Here is a 20,553-nt window from a genome sequence, read left to right as displayed (position 1 = left end):
TTTACTACTCCATTTTGCTGTGGAGTGTAAACATTTGTAAGATGTCTTCTTATGCCATTATCACTACAATAAGTTTTGAATTCATTTGAAGTGAATTCTCCCCCATTATTTGTCCTGAGAGTGCCTATCTTTTCTTTGACTTCATTTTCAACAAGTTGGCGAAAAATTTTAAACTTTTCAAATGCTTCTGACTTTTGCTTCAAGAAATAAACCCAAGTCATTCTACTGAAATCATCAATGAATAGTAAGAAATATTTGCAACCACCTAATGAAGTTTGTAGTGGTCCACAAACATCACTGTGAACTAGTTGCAATAGCCTATTTGCACGCCATGAACTTGTTGGAAAAATTTCTAGACTTTTTTTCCATAAATGCAAGCTTCACATTTGGCATTTTCCTTTTTGAAAGTTGGAAGTCCCTTAAAGATCCCTTGTTTTTGCAACTGAGAAAGACTTTCAAAATTTAAATGTCCATATCTTACATGCCACAATCTTATAGGTGAAATTCTTGTAGTCACTGCCCCTGCAAAGTCAGAATGCCTTGGAATAACTGTCCCTTTCATCCTTAACAATTTTCCATGTTCATAACCTGTCATCATAGTTTGCAAGCTCTGTTTGACTGAATTAATCTTAACTAAGCCATCTTCCATAATGACCTAATGTCTTGCTTGTCGGATTGTGATTAAAGATAACAAATTCTTCTTAAAGGTTGGTACATACCATACATTTGAAATCATTTTTTCTCCAATGCCAGGGAGAGAAACTTTAACTGCACCTTTTCCATAAGGAGTATGTTTTGTATCATCTGCAAGAAAGATGGAATTAAGTTGGCAATCTTGAAAATTCCAAAAGAAGTCTCGTCGACAAGTCATGTGCTGAGTTGCTCCTGAATCCAAGATCCAAGCATCTTCATAATCACTTTTAAGATAGGAGGAAAGTTGTAATGCCAACTAATAAGTAAAGACATATTATGAACCATTATCATCTTGATCATTTGCAAATTTTGCTGAGTGCTGATGAAACTTGGATATTTTATCAATAGAAGTTCGACAATCTTCAGCATAATGTCCAACTTTGTGACATATTCGACACACAATTTGACTTAAGTCTCTTCCTCTTCCTAGAGACTGTCCTCTACCTCTACTTTGACTTCTGTTTTGAGGTTGTCCTCTACCTTGATTATTTCCTCTTCCTTGACTATTTCCTCTGCCTTGAAAATTACTCCTACCTGAACTGTTGCCACTGTTAAAGTTGTTTCCTTTGCTTTGGCTTTGACCACAACTTTGTACATTATGTGCTACTTGATCTGATTGAAATTCCCTTTGCCTCTGCTTCTAGAACTATTGTTGATGATTTACTAGTGCTGGCCTTTGTGAAAAATACATCTTCACCAACTTTCTTTTTCTTCCCAAAGGTTTTATCATGTTGAGTCAACATTTCACAGAGCTCATCAAACTTTAGCTTCTCTAACTTTCTAGTTAATTGTAGAGTTTCCAAAAAATGTGTGTAGGAAGAAGGAAGTCCAACAATTAAAATTTTGACCATAAAACTATCATCTACTTCTTGAAAACCAACATTAATGATTTCCTGCTTAATATTCTTAAGTTTGGAGATGTATTCAAGGACATCACCTCCTTTAATCAATTTTTGTTTCAACAATTTTAATTGTAGATCAACTTTCTTTGATTCAGGCTGAGTATCAAAGAAGTCTTTAAAAATTTGCAAAGTAGACGATGCATCTATAGCATTTTCTATATGGACATACATTTCATCATTAACAGAATATTTAATGATAGCTAATGGTTTGGCATTCTTAACTTCCCATTTTGCTAGTGCAGCTGCATCTGTGGGTTTATTTGGCTTAATATCACCATCACATATATCATGCCAAAGTTCATTATAAATGAGAGTTCTTTTGATGAGGCATTGCCATGTTTTATAAGATTTTACTCCTTCAAGCTTGTCATAATCAGAGAACAGATTGATTAACTTCGACATTGTAGTTTTGAAGCTTTTGCACCAAAAAGAATCAAGCACAGGAAAAAGATGAGGAACACGTCACACGAGATATGCCAAACAAAAATGATCTATCGAGGCTTGGCCTTGACCCTCGTATAGTCTTTGGAGGAGAAAAATGATTGAGCTTTGCACTTGGCTCTAGTCAATTTCTCTTAAGAATTTTACAATGAAATCTTTCAAAATTTGACTCATTTACAATCTCTTGCAAATTTTCCTTCAAAAAAAAAACCTCTGACCCCCCCTCAAAGTAAAAAATTACTTTGAGTTACATTATCACTTGTATCTCTCCAAATAAAAAATTACAGATAGAATCACCTTATTACTCCAAAAAAAATACAAAATTTTACTACTCCAAACATTTACAAATAAATCCTCACACCTTATTTCTCCAAAAATATTATTTTACAAATAATAGAAAATTCCTTATCTCTCCAAATTACAAATTACAAACAATAGAAAAATCCTTCTCTCCAAATTACAAATATTACAAATCTTTAATCAATTTAAAAGTCACTTATTACTTCCACAAAAATAAAAAATTAAACCTTATTTCTCCATTATATTTACCCCTTTTCTTTTTTTAACTCCAATAAAAATTTGAAGTTGCTTACAGAAACTTACTACCCACATTGGCCGGAAATTTTCCTCACGTTGGCTGCAAACTGAATGTTCTGGCAATTTTGTATGACACACTAGCTCATAGCCCCAGTGTTGCATTGATCTTTCACAACCTACTTGGCTTCGTTGGTTGGATATGGAAACATTGGCTTCGAGAAATCCAAGTTGGATTTTTTTCGATCTCCCCAAGGTCTCAGTGAGTAACAATAGATTTCAGCAGATGGCTTCAAGAAATCTGCGTTGGATTCAATCTCCTTGAGATATCAACATGCTAACATCAGATTTCAGCAGACAAATTTGAGAAATCCACGTTGGATTTTTTATTCGATCTCCCTCGCAGGTTTGGTAGCACCCCAGGTAAATCAATTAGCAATGGTTGCACAAAGATATCAAAACATTGCTGCACAAAGAGGTAGCTCTATGTTTCTTGTCAGCGTGGTGATTAATTTGGGCATGCTCCCTGCTATGGAGTCTTGGGGAATAGACGGGCATCATGTGATTTGTAAGATCACTGAGTCACGTCTTAGTGACACAGCATCAATGACAGTGAAAGACCTGCTCCCTGATGATCTGGATTCTCTTTGCTCATGAGATGATCAAGTGTGGTTCAGATATTGGTGGGCAAGTCCACTACATTACATTGACACACCAGATAAAAAGTGTAAACATCAATATTCTAGGGATTGCTATGATGCCGAAGGAGAGAAAGGAAAATGTCTTGATGGTGCCATACAAAATTACACTTCACAGCTTGGAAACAAGAGTAAAATTTATAATTTAACAGAAGCCTTACTGTTCCTATCTCATTTCATGGGAGATGTCCATCAGCCTATGCATGTGGAAATACAATTGAATTACACTGGTATAATCGAGCGAGCAATTTTCATTCGATATGGGATGGAGTGATTTGAGGAAGGTCGAAGTTCCTCCTTTAGAGCAGATCTCTATTATCCTTCGATGTCAGTGTGCCTCGAGAAGAGAAATAATTTGGTCCGCTCTGCAATGAACTTATAGGGAAATTTTGATAGTGAATTCTTTTTTGTTATCACAGAAAGAATGATTTTCAGATTTAAAATTATAAAATCAATAATAATAATCAAATTTCTTTTCCTTTTAAAAACAACTGGACAATTTGCATACCAATCATTTGTTGTTCAATTGAATGGAGTTTTCCAAGACTTTGTTGAGCTGGAATATCCTCCTCACATCACCTGCAACATTACTGGAGCTCTGATACCACAATAATGGCAGAAGTGTCCTCAGACACGTAATTTTATTAATAAGAAAATAAATTACATCTGGAATTTTGCAAGAGTTTACACCCGAACAACAAAACACTCTTGCAATGAGCTATTTATAAGCTCAATGTCCTAACTACCTCTAATTATGGATCACTTATAAAATAACAAGTGTCCATTTACAATAAAAGCTATTTAAACAACTTACTAACAATTCTCCTAAATTAGAGCCTAAGATACGACACATTTGTAGAGTCATATCTTTTTACAACAATATTCTAATTCTAAATGTCTACATTTAATAATTAAATATTCTAGATTAATAATTATTAATTTAAAATATTAAATTAATAATTATTTTATTCTAACTTTATAACCTATGATAATATTTTATTTTTGGATCATCTAACACATCATCTCTCAACAAACACTTTAGTAGAATACCACCAACATCTTTCCAATATAAAACATTTTCTATGATGCAAAATTTAACTGCTTTTAGTTTCAGAAATCTAGCCTTTGTTTTTGTTAGACCAGGAGGAGCATTTAAATTAAATAAAACATAAATAAGGTCTGCATACCAAGGTGAGGTCATGAAAGCCTCATCTAGTTGTGGAGTCTCCTGTTCCTCTTGATCATCCAATTCAGCTACAAAGTTGATATCTAAAGCATTAAAATTAGATTCAATCATCAATTTGGCTAATCCTTGTCCTTTGATAAGTTTTGTTGGCTTGATTTCCATGTCATATTCGAGTATGATGGCAATCCATTTGCCTCTTTTTCCATCTGGTACATTCCGTGTCAAGATATCTTTAACTACAACATTCAGTACATAAGCAATTATATGAGAATGAAGGATATATTGGTATGAAACCAGCTCAAGAAAAGATAGAAAAGATAGATCAACGCCTTAGAATTCAGCCTCTTCAAGGGGGCAACCTCCTTTACATTACATAAATGAACAATTCGTGGATGATTCAAATGAAAAAACCTCCTTTCTATATATAGGAGTCTAAGGAGTCACAATATAATCCAGCCGACCTAACAATAATAATATAAAGTCACAAAAATAACAATAGAGGGATTCTATGGGGCACATAAATAACAATATGGGGGTAATAGGGGCACAACAATATAAATAAGGGGTATAACTACAATAGTAATGGGGTAATCACTAGTATTATAGGGACCCAACATGCCCCTCTCCTTCAAAAAAGTGTTGTCCTCAACGCTTGAGTAGTTCTGGATACTTCTGCATAAAATTCTCATCCTCCCATGTGGAATCTTCAGTGGATAAGTTCTTCCACCTGATAAGATACTCTGAAATTGATCGATTTCGTAGCTGTCGAGTTCTTGTTTCTGTGACTGCTTCCGGTTCCAATATAATTTTTCCTTCCTCATCAAGTTCTGGCAATATTGTTTGAATTGGGAGCTTGTCGCCTATAACCTTCTTTAAACATGAAACACAGAAAATTGGGTGCAATCGAGAAGCTGCAGGAAGCTCCAATTTGTATGCCATAGTACCAATCTTTTGCAACACCTTGTACGGACCATAATACTTTGGTGATAATTTATTATCCTTCTTAGCTTGCTTTAGGGACATTTGCTTATATGGTTGTAGCTGTAGGAATACCCAATCACCTACATCAAAACTTCTTTCACTGCGATGTTGATCTTCCTGTTGTTTCATTCTATTTTGTGCCAACACAAGGTTATCCTTTAAGAGTTGGAGGACTTGTTGTTGATGTTCGATGTGATGTTCCACTCCCTGAACCTTAGAATTTTCTCTTAAATATGATGTGATGGATGGCGGTTGATACCCCATAAGTGCCATAAATGGGGTCATTTTTGTTGCTGTATGGAAGGAAGTGTTATACCACCATTCAGCCAGAGGCAACCATTTGACCCATTGTGTCTGTTTATCATATACAAAGCAACACAGATATCCTTCCAAACATTTGTTTTCTATCTCAGTTTGCCCATCAGATTGAGGATGATAAGATGAGCTATGAGCTAACTGAGTACCAAGACAAGAAAATAATTCTGTCCAAAAATTTCCAGTGAAAATGGGATCTCTATCACTTACAATAATCTTTGGGTTTCCATGTAGTTTTTGAACTGTTTCCATAAATGCAGTAGAAACTGTACTAGCTTTAAATGGATGTGATAATGCACAAAAGTGTGCATACTTGGTAAGTCTGTCAACTACCACCATGATGACACTCTTTCCCTCAGACTTGGGTAAACCTGTGATAAAATCCATTGAAACCTCCTCCCAATGTTGGCTTGGAATGGATAAAGGTTGTAATAGACCCGGTGTCTTAATTTTTTCAACTTTATTTTGTTGGCAAACCAAACATTCCGCCACAAACTTTTGAATATATGATTTAAGGCCATCCCAAAAAAATTCCTTCTTAACCCTGTGGTAAGTTCTTAAAAATCCTGAGTGCCCTCCTAAGGGAGAAGTGTGCAATTCTATAAAAATCTTTTGTTTTAGCTGGGAATTCTTACAGAGGTATAAGCGATATTTGTACCATAACGAATCATTTTGCCAGTTAAATGTATCAGAAGTACTGGAATCTTGTTGTAGCTTTTGAATAAGTGCCCACACTTCTTCGTCATTCTTCCATTCCTCCCTTGCTTCGTTTATCCAATCTGGTTGGATAATAGAAATGGCACACAACAATGCTTCCACATCCTCATCCTTTCTTGAGAGTGCATCTGCCACCACATTTTGCTTCCCTTTTTTGTAGATGATTTCAAAGTCATAACCCAACATCTTTGTGACCCACTTTTGTTGCTCTTCAGAGGATAATCTTTGTTCTAAAAAGTATTTAAGGCTATCATGATCCGTTTTTACCTTGAAGTGCCTTCCCATTAGGTAGGGTCGCCATTTCTTAAGTGCATGGAGTATTGCCAACATTTCCTTCTCATAAATAGCTTTGCTTAAAAATTTCCCTTGATTGGACGACTTTCAAAAGCAATGGGTCTTTCATCTTGCATTAGAACAGCACCAATTCCATTTCCTGAAGCATCACATTCCACAATAAAGGTTTTTGTGAAGTCCAGTGTAGCTAAGACCGGTGCTTGGCACATTGCCTCTTTAAGATGTTCAAAGGCCTTTGTTGCTTCCAGAGTCCATGAAAATGAATCTTTCTTCAATAATGTTGTTAGAGGTGCTGCTATTCTCCCATAATTCTTAACAAACTTGCAATAATACCCTGTCAACCCAAGAAATCCTCGCAGATGTTTTATGGATGTGGGGATTTTCCATTCCTTAATGGCTTTAATTTTGCTAGGGTCTACCTTAACTCCTTCATGAGATACAATATGACCCAAATATTCCACCTCCTAGACTCCAAAGAAACATTTGGATCTTTTTGCATATAATTGTTTCTCCTCCAATAGTTGTAGCACCCTGTCAACATGTTCAACATGATCCTTCCAAGACTTGCTGTAGATTAGTATATCATCAAAAAATACTAACACAAATTTTCTAAGGAATGGTTTGAAAATTGAATTCATCAAACCTTGAAATGTTGAAGGTGCATTGGTAAGGCCAAAAGGCATGACCAAAAATTCATAATGACCCTCATGAGTTCTAAATGCCGTTTTCGGAATGTCTTCAATCTTCATTCTGATTTGATGATATCCTGAATGAAGATCCAACTTGGTGAAGTAAATTGATCCATGCAATTCATCCAGTAATTCATCAATGACAGGAATGGGGAACTTATCTTTAATAGTGAGCTTTTTGAGCTCCCTATAATCCGGACACATGCGCCATGATCCATCCTTCTTGTGCACCAATACTACTGGAGCTGAGAAAGAACTTTGACTCGGTTGAATTATACCAGCCTCTAGCATTTCTGCAACCATACGTTCAATTTCACTTTTTTGGACATAGGGATATCTGTACGGCCTGATGTTTGGAGGAACACTTCCTGGAATCAGATGAATAGCATGATCATGATCACGCATAGGTGGGAGACCTTTGGGAGTCTCAAATACCTTGGAATGATTGTCCAGGACTTTTTGGAGATCTGGAGAAATAGATGATTCCAATGTGGAAACATCTAGTGAACATAATTGTGCAATTACACCTCTTTGCTCCTTTTTTAGAAGCTTAGTCATGCCATTAGAGCTGATTATCTTTCCTGGTTTCCCTACAATACCCCTTAATTCAACTTCCTTTCCTTTCGTAGAAAATTTGATGAAAAGTTCTTGAAAATTAAAAGCTATTGTACCCAAGGATTGTAGCCATTGGACTCCTAGTACAACATCAGCACCTCCCATTGGAATGGAAAGCATTGGGCTAGTCAATACATATTCTCCCATGGATAGCTTGATATTATGGCACTTTCTAGAGAAATTTATTGTTCCTCCATTTGCAATCATCACTTGACACTCTGGTGCTGGATATAGGAAGCAATTCAATTCTTTTGCTACCCTACAATGAATAAAATTGTGGGTGCTTCTTGAATCAATCAACACTATTACCTTTTTCTTCTTGATTTGTCCTTCTATCTTGATGGTTTGAGGAGTGGTAATTCCCGCCAATGCATTACAAGATATGGTCGGATTTATTTGTTCTTCATCTAGGCTTTGTTCCTAGAGTATATCCTCTTCTTTTGACCTTTCTTGCTCCTTTTCTTCTTCCTCTTCACAATCTATGTAGAATAATTTCTTCTCAGCACACTTATGACCTTTTGTGTATTTGCTATCACAACTGTAACAAAGCCCTTTTGCTCTTTTTTCTTCCAATTGTTGTGGTGTCAACCTTGTAGGTTGTGGAAGACTAGGGGCAACAACACTTCCGTCTTTATAGTTGTGAGTGGTATGCTTCCTAGTTGCCATAATTTTGCTTTCCATTTTTCTTGCTAACCTGAATGCCTTCTCTAATGAATCAGGTTCCCAAAGGCGAACATCATGTTGGATATTATCCTTTAAAGACCCTATGAACACATCAATCCTATGCTCCTCTAGAATATCTTTTACCCTTATGTTCAATTTTTGGAACTCCTCAATGTGCTCCATTATTGAACCCTTTTGCTTGAGACTTATCAATTGGCTAAAAAAAGTGTTGCTTTTTGTATCCTCATAATGTGCTATCAATTCTTCCATAAAAATTGCCCAAGTGATAAATTGTTTATGAGAACAAAGCCATTGATACCATACAAACTGATTTGGTTCCAAATATACAGTTGCCATACGTACCTTTTGTGCGTTTTGCATATTATTGAGATCGAAGAATTGCTCCATCTGTAATATCCATGTGGCGGGATCCTTGCCATCAAACTTCCGCATATCGATTTTTGGAACATGGTGAGTCTTTGATCCAACATTAGAGTCTAAGGAATCATGATTAACATTTCTTTTGTTCTCATCATGAGTTTCCTTTAGTACCCTTTCACCCTTAGTGACCATTTCTTGTAGCAACTTATTCATATTTATCTTCAATTCTTCCATCTTATCATCCATGCCATCAATTTTAGCATCCATGTCATTCACCTTAGCTTACATGCCATCCATCTTAGCTTCTACATCTTTCCTTAAACCATCCATTTTAGATTCTGTTGCTTTTTGTGCAAGTGACACTCGTTGCACTTGTTCTTGTAATTTTGATATATCATATAGCATTTCTTCTTCTTCTTCATGAGTCATGCTAGAGCTTTCAGGTTCCTTACTAGGTGTTTGCATTTTCTTTCCTCGGGGCATCAGTTACCGATAATAATGCTCTATTATGCCCTTTGAATTCCTTCAAAATAAATTTTCAAACCAAGCTTAAGCAAAAATTTAAGAAAATCTACACACCTTTTTTCACTTTGTAGGAGCTCGATATTGCCTCTGATGTATCTCTTTACTTTTCGATCATCTAGTTCTGAATTTGTGACCTGTAGTAGCCCTCTGTTTCCTCTTTCCAATGCCACAAGTTTGACCCAAATCGGATTCTCCAAGGAAGAGTTATGTGAAATCTCCCACAGTGACTTGATTATAGACTAGTTCAGTAGAGCTAACTTGTACGACGTGCCATGAGTCATTGTTTCGACCTTTGGATCTGAAAAATGCATACAAGAAACTACAGTCTGTCCTCTTTCTGTAACTTCTTATGAAATTTCAATCTGATCCCCAGAGAGAAAGTTATGACGATTTTCCCCAGGTCACCGGTTTTGAATGTAATTCAGGAGTCTGCAAAAAGACCAACTTCCTCAGATCATATCTCCGCAAATATCGCGCGAAAAGCTATGAAATTTGGACCCAAGGTTCAACACGATTTCTTCTCAAATGGGTTTTTTTTTGCGACTTCTGAAACATCACAGAAAAAAAGTTATAGCGAAAATTCCACGATGACCTGTTTGGAGCAGCGAAACCCTAGAATCCAAAGCTCTGATACCAAATGTTATGAAACCAGCTCAAGAAAAGATAGAAAAGATAGATCAACGCCTTAGAATTTAGCCTCTTCGAGGGGGAAACCTCCTTTACATTACATAAATGAACAATTCTTGGATGATTCAAATGACAAAACCTCCTTTCTATATATAGGAGTCTAAGGAGTCACAATATAATCCAGCCGACCTAACAATAATAATATAAAGCAACAAAAATAACAATAGAGGGATTCTATGGGGCACAGAAATAACAATATGGGGGTAATAGGGGCACAACAATATAAATAAGGGGTATAACTACAATAGTAATGGGGTAATCACTAGTATTATAGGGACCCAACATATATACTCTGAAATATTTAATTGCTTTTATCAGAGTGAAAGCATGTTTGTCCATTATATTATCCTTGAGTGCAACATGCCTCAAGGCCTTGCTAAAGAAAGAAATGAGATATTCATATCCATCATCATTTTTCCGCAAAAGGACAACCGCAACAATATGTTCAGATGAAAATGAAAAAAATGAAAAAATCCTTAGTAAAATCTGGACTAATAAGGACTGGTGTCTTTGTTAATACTTGTTTAACCTGTTCGAATGATTGCCTAGCTTCAAGGTTCCACCTGATTTCAGAATCTCGTTTTAGCATGTTTGTGATGTTTCTGAGAAGTTCTGCAAGGTTAGGGATAAATCTTCTTAGGAAGTTTATTCTTCTAATAAATGACTGAAGTTCTATAATATTTCTTGGGTGATTTATTTTCAGAATAACTTCAATCCTCTTAAGATCAATTTTGATACTTTCCTTAGATATGATATGACCAAGATGTTTTCCCTCTTGAAGTTCAAACACTGTTTTCTTATGATTTAGTGAAATCCCAAACCTTCTACATTTTTCAAAAACTCTTCTCAGGTGCATCAAATGTTCTTCATCAGATTTAGAATATACAATTATGTCATCTAGATAGATCACAATAAATCTGCCAATTTCATCAGCAAAATAAATATCCATTTCTCTTTGAAATGTGGCCCCAACATTCATTAATCCAAAAGGAATCTTCACATACATGAAGGTACCCCATGGAGTGGTAAAGGTTGTTTTGTCCTGATCCTCTGGATGAACTAAGACCTGATTATAACCTGAGAATCCATATAATAAGGAAATCCTAGAAGATCCAACTACCTTTTGCAGAATATGATCCATTTTAGGTAAGGGATAGTTGTCTTTTAGGGAAACTTTGTTTAGGTTTCTAAAATCTATACACAATCTGATTTCACATGTTTTCTTCCTGGTTGGCACAATATTGGAAACCCATTTAGAGTACCTAAGAGGAACTATGATTTTAGAATCATACATTCTTTTGATTTCCTTCTCAATTAAAGGCATCAGAACCGGATTTATTCTACGAAGTTTTTGTTTAAAGGGTTTCTAATCTTCTTTAATTGGAATTTTGTGTTGTATGATTTCTGTATCATATGTTTTAAGATCTTCATAGCTCCAGGAAAAAAACATCACTAAATTCTTTGAATAAGGAAATATATTTTTGTTTTTTAGCTGCTGGGATTGATTTAGAAAGTTTTGTGATTTTGGGGTCTTTTTCAGTGCCTAAATTACAATCTTCAACCATTGTTCCTGTGGGCACAATCTTATGCTTTTTAGCCACATCATTGAAATCAAATAATTCTTCTAATGGAACTAAACCTTTAGGCAAAACATTATCTTTAAGCTAGAGTGTCTCAAATTCTTCTTTTTCATTTTCTATTTCAAGCAATTCTAGTTTATTGACAATTTTATCTATGGGTGTATTTACATATAAATTATCTAATTTCCTTTCTGGATTAGAATGTTCAACAATTTGACTATCTACTTCATATTCCATATCAATACTGTCATCTTGAAATTCATCTTTTGATTGCGGAAAAAATTCAATCTGTTTATCATTTCCAAACACTTGCCAATATCTCATGTTATCAGGTATAGCTGGTCGGAATTTTACCTCTAGTACATATTCTTGATTAGGATAAGGAATTCTACAAGAGCTGGCTGAAAAAGCCAGATTGTTTGGAATGATGTTTTGTTTTCTAGGAATTGTAGGAAGGTCATATTCAAGAAAACTTTCTAGGAAATCAAGCACAACATTTATGTATGGTCTCATCCTAGGATGTTTGGCTGATTATTCTCCTTTAATTGTTTGATAATTAATTCAACATTCCCTTGAATGGAGATTCTTTTAACACCTAACTTTTTTAACAACTGCAATCCTAAAATAAGAACTTCATACTCTGCTATGTTATTGGTACATTGAAAATTAAGCCTGTATGAGTGACCCTCAGCATGATTATTCCCTATATTAACCACCCAAATTCCTGCTCCAACACCATATTTGCTGCAAGAGCCATCAAAACTCATGTTCCAAAGAGGTTCAGGAGGAGTATTTAGTTCTGTTATTTGTGATTGGGTTGGGTTTATTTTAGGAATTTCAGTTTTAGCATTTATTACTTGAGTGTTGATATCCCCATCATTGTAAAGAATGAAAGAATCCAAATCTGAATGAATAGAATAAAGTGGGTAGTTGTGAGGTTTGTCTTGACTACCCACCATGAATTTCATCAAGGTTTCTCTGTATAGTCTTCTTTGTTGCCGAAAGACTAGTATGGTGGCAAAGGTCATATCCATCTGTAGGGTACCTTGTAATTTTTCTCCCCATGAGCATGACAACAACATGCCATACTTAGGGGGAATATCTGCAACCACTATGTCCATTACTAGACTTTTAGCAGGGATTTGAGCTAAAGTAACACATAGGTCTTTAATAAGACCCACGCATCTAACTTTGCTGGAATCAAAGGAATACAAGTCTTTATAAGGTCTAATAATTTCAAGTCCTAATTTCTCCACAACATATTTAGGCATTAAATTATGGGAGGCACCTGAATCTAGAATAACATTATGGAGAATTTTGTCATGAATATTCAGGCTAACATAGAATGGGGGAACACCCCCTTCCTATGGTTTTCCTTCAACTTCTGATCCAAATAAGAGTTCAGGTTGGTCATCATTTAGATTTACAGAGTTAGTATTTTCCCCTATGTTTAAAGATTTCATTACTTGGGGTCTGTACATGTTTTTACTCATTAACTTTGTGAGAGGAATAGGGATTTTCAATTTCAATAGTTCATTCTTAATGTTGAACGATGTTTGAATCTTAATCAAGTTTGGAAGTTTAGATTGATCTGTGATTTTTTTTGTCATAGGCTCATTTTTTTGACTAGTGGTCGGGATATCTGTTTGAGTATTTTTAGAAACACTGTCAACAACTTTCTTGACAGGGATTTCTACTTTTTTCTTGCTAGAATTATCCATAGTTTTCTTAGGAAGACTATCTGTGGTTTTCCTAGGTTCAATTTCAAATGAATTTTTAGAAAGATTATCTGATTATTTGGTGTTGAGAGTGTCTGGATTATTTTTTCTCCTAATAATGTACTGCCTATGGACTTCCATTATGGAATTTTCAAACCCTTATTTATATTCGTCTGATTCTTCAGAATTTAGTTCAGTTTGGGCTAGGAGAAAACGTTCCTGCTCATCTTAAGTGAGGAAAATTGTTTCATCATCATTTATCCCCATCAAATTTAGTTGATTATCATCCAAATCTTCAACAATATTCCCCTCATAATCTATGTAATTTTGCTGAAAAGGAGGCTGAGCCTGCTGGTCTGGACCCTTTTATTCTCTTTGTTTAATTTGGGGAACATTCCTTCTAAAGTTTTGGTTTCTATTTTGAGGGGAATTTTGGTTCTCTCTTACTTGAGTTTGGTCATTGATGTTTACTCTCTACATCATCTGATTCACTACTCTAACTAGGTTATCAATTTTATGATCAACATCAGAATTAGAAGGTTCTTCTTTTATGGTAACTTTGCGTTCAGATTTGAGTTTAACCTTCTTGGCTAGGATGTTTGTTTCAACTTTAATACCATCTGCTTGCATTTATTCCAAAGTTGTTGAGTCTCTCTCTCTAAGTTGATATTCCATGTCTACATCGAAACCATATGGAAAATAAATTAGAGCCAGGCTAGGGAAGGGCTTGATGTCTTGTGGAATGGCATTGTAAACAATATTAAATTGTTCACAATATTCTTCCACACTTTCATATGGTTTTCTTTTCAATATTTTATATTCATTTAGGAGTTGAAGTGGATTTTTCTTGATCTCCCATCTAGCTAAGAAAGTCTAATGGAAAGCATCAAGGTTAGCTATAGTTCCTACAGGTAAAATCCTAAACCATTTATTGACATCACCTCCTAAACTCTGAGAAAACAATCTCATTTTAACATCGGCTTCTTCTACTTCTTGAAGGTCAAACACATCATTCATCCTATCGACATGTTGCTGAGAAGTATAAGCACCAGTGTTATCAAAGGTCACAATTTTAGATTGATAATCTCCAAGCATAGCATTTAGCTGGCCTAGTAACACCAAAGGTGCATACCTACTTGCCATAACTATTCTAGAAGATTGACTTGAAGATGGACCTAATGGAGATGTAGTTTTGATAACTACAGGGAAAGTAGGAATAACAGTTTGAGAGAACATAGGTGAGGAAGTTGAAATTATGGAATGAGTAGGACTGGGAGGCTGTATATGAACAGACTGGGAAGATTGACTAGACAAAGAGGTTGCTACAACTGTTAAAGCAGAAAATTCAACAGATTGTTGAATAAACGCTTCTTCAATAGCTAGCTCCAACACTGAAACTAGACCTTGTAATTTGTCAAATTGCTATAAGGATTCAAGATCAGGATCTGTTTCAAAATGTTGGGTATGGGGTATGTATGGTTGTTGTAGGGATTTATCAATGACAATTTGATCTACAAAAGCCTCAGACTTTGATCTAAATAAACTATGCTAGAAATACAAATCAAACTCTATATCTTGAGTAGTTTCAAATTTCTCTAGAAGAGAGTTAGACCTTGACAAAGGAATATTCTTAGGAAGTGAATTGAATCTAGACAATGGGCTATTACTACCTTGAATCTCTGTAAAACTTTTCTTTCTCACCAATTTATCAAGGTTATCTACAAATTCAGCAGCGTTGGGGTCAGGGTGAGACCTAGTGAAAATTATTTTGGGAGCTAGGTCTATTAAAAATCATCACACAAATGAAAATCAAATCAATGACAAAGTAGAATATTTACAAAATAACAACCTCAGATCATGTATTTCATAATGATATATAAGTCTTGATTTATATAAATATTGATTAGATACCATAGATTAATAATGTTTTTATATTAAAAAGTATTCTTCCCCAGTATGGTTGCCAATATGTTGTCGTTCTATATTTTTGAGGTTGAGGGAGTAAACACATAGCACAACATCAAAACCACTTTGGAAGCTGGAATCTAGCCCTGCCAGCTTCAGAGAGGGATGTCTCTGTAAAATTTAGTTTTGTTTTGTGGGGGTTTTAGGCTAGCTATGATTGTACTTGTTTGTTTTGTTTGAAAGGTTTGGTTGATTTGAGTGTTATAATTCCATTGGGCTATGGAGTATATAAACTAAACTAGAGTTTTGCATCAATTTTTAGAGGAGTTCTCACAGGGCAAGCTAGGTTGCAATAATTGGATCTTTTTAGAAATTAAGTGAATTGTGGAATAATAGAAGTGTAAGGTTCAATAGAGACCAAGGAGCAATTAAGAATTCATTGATCCGACTTCAGTGGAAAACATTAAAATTATCAACAACCAAAATAGGGTGCTCTCAGTAACAAATCCTATTTATCACAGTTTCTGTTGATTAATTCAAAAAATTAGAATAAAAGAGAAAGTAAAAACGATGTTTAAACAAATAGACATAAAAGACACATCACCATTTAGTACACCACATGAATCCTGTGAAAGGTCCTTGTATTATTGACACTCCAGTACTTTGAAAATTACAATATGCAGAGGGAAATTACATTCGGAAATCAACCCATGATACTTCAAACAGTGAAGTATTTATAATAAAGATTACAAAATGCTTTAAAAATCATTGTCAAATCGACAATGTATTATTAGCTTAATATCATCTAATCCTAACAAAAGAATATGCCACGTAGGCTATTGAAAAGAAAGATGGCCCTGTTTTAATGGTTTTGGTTGTTAAGTCAACCTGAAACAGTGCTACTATGTTTAAATGACTGTCGTGTTGGCTGTTGTGCTAGCAAGTTGTTTAATTGCTCCTGAATTATCCTTCAATCTAGTAAATAGACCAATTCTTCCCATCTCTTTTCATCTGGCACTGTCAATTTAGTTACCCTACGATAAATTTCATCTACCTCTGTGTATTTGGAAAAAGTTGGTTTTACAGTTAAAAATGTGTTTTACCTCATTCTGTACATGGAAATCGTTTGACATAGTTTCCAAAAACACCTTTGTTTTCATGCTACCCTTAATTCCACTGAACTTGATGCCGCTTTTGGTGACTCCTTTGATCTTCAGGATATAGTCTTCTTGAGTGATCAATTTGTCATTTATAAGATAGATACTGGGCAATCCCTTTTGGATTAAGGCTTCAATTATGTTTGTGAACCTGTTTACCTATAGTTCTAAGGTTTCACACCTTTCTTCCAACTGATCAATGATATTTCTCTTTGTCAAGACTTTCTTGACTTCTAGAATGGTGGCAGTTATATCAGTGATTCCTACCTCCTCTAGCTCATACTTGGAATTTGAGTTTAAAAACTTGATTATATTAGAGGCTTCTATGGGAATTTCTCCCAATTTTTCTCTTCCCTACACAATAGTTTTTGTAGTCTTCTCTATCAGCACTTTCTACTAAAATATGATTTGGATAGAAGGAAAAATCTCTTTCATAGAGTCTCATATATTCAACCAAATAGTTTCCTTGGCTTGGGCCAAGGTCTGACCAATTGAAGTGTCTCTCTCTACCTTGTGCAACTTCTCCAACAGTCTCTAGGATTTCTCCATTTTAGTAATGTGGGAAGCTTCAACTTTGGCCTTTTGAACTTCCAAATTTTTTATTTGGCCCTGCAAAGTCTCAATCTCCTTTGACTACAGTGACATGTTATGTAGTGTCTGTGTTACCTATTCAACACTTGCAGTCTGAGTGGATGAGGTAGCTGCAGTGTTTGCCCCTGTTGATGGAAGCTGAGAAATAGGTATGGAATCCAGGGGTACAAAGGACATCTTCATGCTCTCTTCCTTCTCCTTTACTAGTTTCTCCATCTCTGCCTCCATCTACCTAATCTGTATATTTTTTTCTATGATCAATTTCATCATATCTGCTTTCTGTGCTTCACCTTCTTCAATATCCTTGGTCATTGGATCTTATGTGGTTGACAGTTTGAGCTTCTTTCTTAAGGCTGTAATGTCTAGGTTATTCTTTTTAACAATCTCCTCAGCATCATTGACATATTTAGGGTCATACCCTATCTTTATCACCAATTCTTCCAAAGACTTGATCATATTATCCTTTGCCAATGAGGACACTTTCTCCATTTTCAACTGTGACTAGACATTTTCAAAAGAAACCTGCAATTTGGAAAGTGACATAGCAGTGTTAGTCAAAGTGGAGGATATCATTTCACTAGTTTGCTTGTGCATCTCCATTTGATCAATGGGATGTATGTCCTTTGTGTTGAACTCAAAAGTGGTGATTTTGTAATCTGCTGTTGATTTTGGCTATGGAATTTGGACATCAAGAAAGGCCATCTACATTTTTCCATGCTCTGTCTTAAAGATTGACAACAACCTACTCTGTGAGCTAGAGGTCTGCTTCCAGAATTGGTTATAAGTGCTATTTTTTTAGAATTTTATTCTTGAGATTTTTTTCCTTGAACCTGTCAAAAATCGTCTTCTCTTTTTATGTTTGGACAATTTGTGATTCCAGCTTAGTTTCCTTGTGACCTCATGAAGATGAAGGTTCAGTAGGAGATGTTGTGAATTTGGTAGTTGCAGGTGGTGAATCTATGATGATGATGGCTGCCTGCTCTTCAATTTCTTTTTCCAATTCTACTCTGGGAGTTACCTTTTCTCTCTTCCTATAGTTGATTCTGAATTCTTTAGCTTCACTCCCAGTTGTAGATGATGATCCTTCCTCCCTCTATCTTTTTCTTGATTTTTCCTAAGGAATAAGAGTCTGCAAACTAGAAGTAGAAAAAAGTTGTTCTTTAGCTTCCTACAAGGTATATTCTGTCCACCCCAGCTAATTGGCATATTGTTCTATGTCTGGCCTTGAAGTATGAATGTAAGGAGTGTTTGTGTTCTCCACTCTGACCTTTGAAATAATGCCACAGGGGCCATAAGACCATGTAAATCTCAGACTGAACTTCATTTCTTTAAGCATTCTATCTGCCTCTTCACTTGATGTCCTTGTGTTGCACACAAATGGGCCGACTTGTGTCTTTATTCTGAATTGTGCCTTCTTCTTGGCCACCACAAAGTGGATGTCATTTGAATTAAACATCTACCTAATATATTCCAGGGAAAAAATCCTCATTGGGAGGTATTTGAGGAGTTTATAGGGGGCCAATTCACAACCATATACCCTCATTTCAATGTAATTTTGGTATAAATACCAATCCCCGGTCTTTGCTTGGTCTGACAAATGCAGAATTCTCTTAATTTCCTCATTGATTCTAGGTTGTACTGCACTATTTAGAATGTTCATGGTTGGATGAACAAAATCTTCAATAAACTAATTGTAGGTTAATTCTTGTTGTTCTCTCATGACCAATGAAGTCCAAAAGATTACTGGCCACTGGTTCCCTACATCATCAAGCTTTTGCAATGCAAAACTGAATGTCTACTTGATAATAGAGGAACATATAAATCAAAATTGAGGTGTAATTAAACACATGTTCTGTAGGAAAGTTTATGAACTGTTCATGGATACTATTAGCCAAGAATTGATTGAAGTTGAACACCAAGGAGGGCTTTCTATTTGTGGAAAATATGGAAAGGAATCCTAAAATAGGCTCATCTACCCACTAATCAGAATGATAGCCTAAAATGTAAGAAATCATGGAAATAATCTGCTTGGCCTGATCAGGGAAAATGGAAGAAGGATATAGAGGATTCTTTTTGGGTAATTGGGCATTCTCTAGCAAGAAAATCTCAAAAATTCTGGCTCTGGTGGAAAAGTATAGCTTTTGATAAAGTTGGGTGAGGGCTTCTAGAGAGAAAGGGGTAGAATTTTCCATAGTGGGGGCCATCATCATTTGTTCTATGGATTGGGTTGTAATGATGAAAAGAATGTCACTTGTAGGGGACAATGATGGCTCTTTGGGTAGGGACATAACAAGCTTGACACCTTCTGGTAAATTCTAGGGCTTGGAATGTCAAGGGGAAAATATAATGGGGGAGATTTGACTCCCAGAGCCCAATTTCATCGGTTTTGTTTGTGTGTTTATCCTCTAACCAACAATACAATTCCAGAAAATCGCAGTCACACTGAGTTTCATTTATCCTGTAATCCCTATCAGCTAAAGGTATATGATCTAAATCTACAAAAGGGGGAATTAAAGGATTAATGGGCTTATCTTGAGTCTTAGTTTTGGAGGCATGATTGTAGAAATATGTGAACATGATGAATTTGCAGAGGAGGCTTACCGAACTTAGAAGAATAATGGACTGACGGGTGAAAATGAAAAGGAATTATCATCTTTTTTATCTTGATCTGGTCACAAAATGTCTCTTAGAGTGATTGTTATGCCAAAATTTCAATAACAAAAAACAAAAGTGGAAAAAGGAGAAAACATAAGTGAAAAAAGGATGAGAATGATAGGTGCAAGAGCTTTTAAACACTGAGACGAGTGTCTCGTTGAAATTGGCGTGGGGCTGTTAGGCTAAACAATTACCTGGGATAAATTTGATTAAATGGAGAATGATCATTTGCCTAGGAACACATTTAATAGGCCAACGGTTATGCCATGTGGTAGGCGGAGAGTGGTGGAGGGAAAGTGGTGGAGCGCGGCAGAGTGGATGAAGGAAAGTGGTTTCCAAAGGGGGTAGTGGGCAGTTAATGGTTTTAGTGAGGGGGGGGTGTGAAATCACCAGAGGGTGACACATAAGGGATGGGGCTCGGTGGGAGAAATTGATTTCCGAACCCCCTCCCTGCAGTAAAGACAAAATGGAGAGGGGGGGCCGAAAATGGATAAAGGTCATTGATGAAGAGCGGGAATAGATCTCGAGTGTGCTGAGTGGAGTGTACTTTAACTTCAATGCGACAAAGAAGTTTGTCCTTGTGCACTTTAATATTTTCTTTTTGTTCTTAAGATAAGGGAAAATAT

General features: G+C 35.7%; 1 pseudogene; it reads left to right on the top strand.

Moving 5' to 3' along the window:
* The first annotated feature begins 3,008 nt into the window (after window positions 1-3,008).
* Window positions 3,009-3,547, top strand: LOC149218244 (endonuclease 2 pseudogene; annotated as a pseudogene).
* Window positions 3,548-20,553: the final 17,006 nt, after the last annotated feature.

This window comes from Pinus tabuliformis, chromosome Q (genome assembly GCF_031772625.1).
Source record: "Pinus tabuliformis cultivar Carrire ecotype Pingquan chromosome Q, CPIR1, whole genome shotgun sequence".
NCBI classification, from domain to species: Eukaryota; Viridiplantae; Streptophyta; class Pinopsida; order Pinales; family Pinaceae; genus Pinus; species Pinus tabuliformis.
Note: the sequence above shows the minus strand (reverse complement) of the source record. Positions and strands in the feature narration are given on the sequence as shown.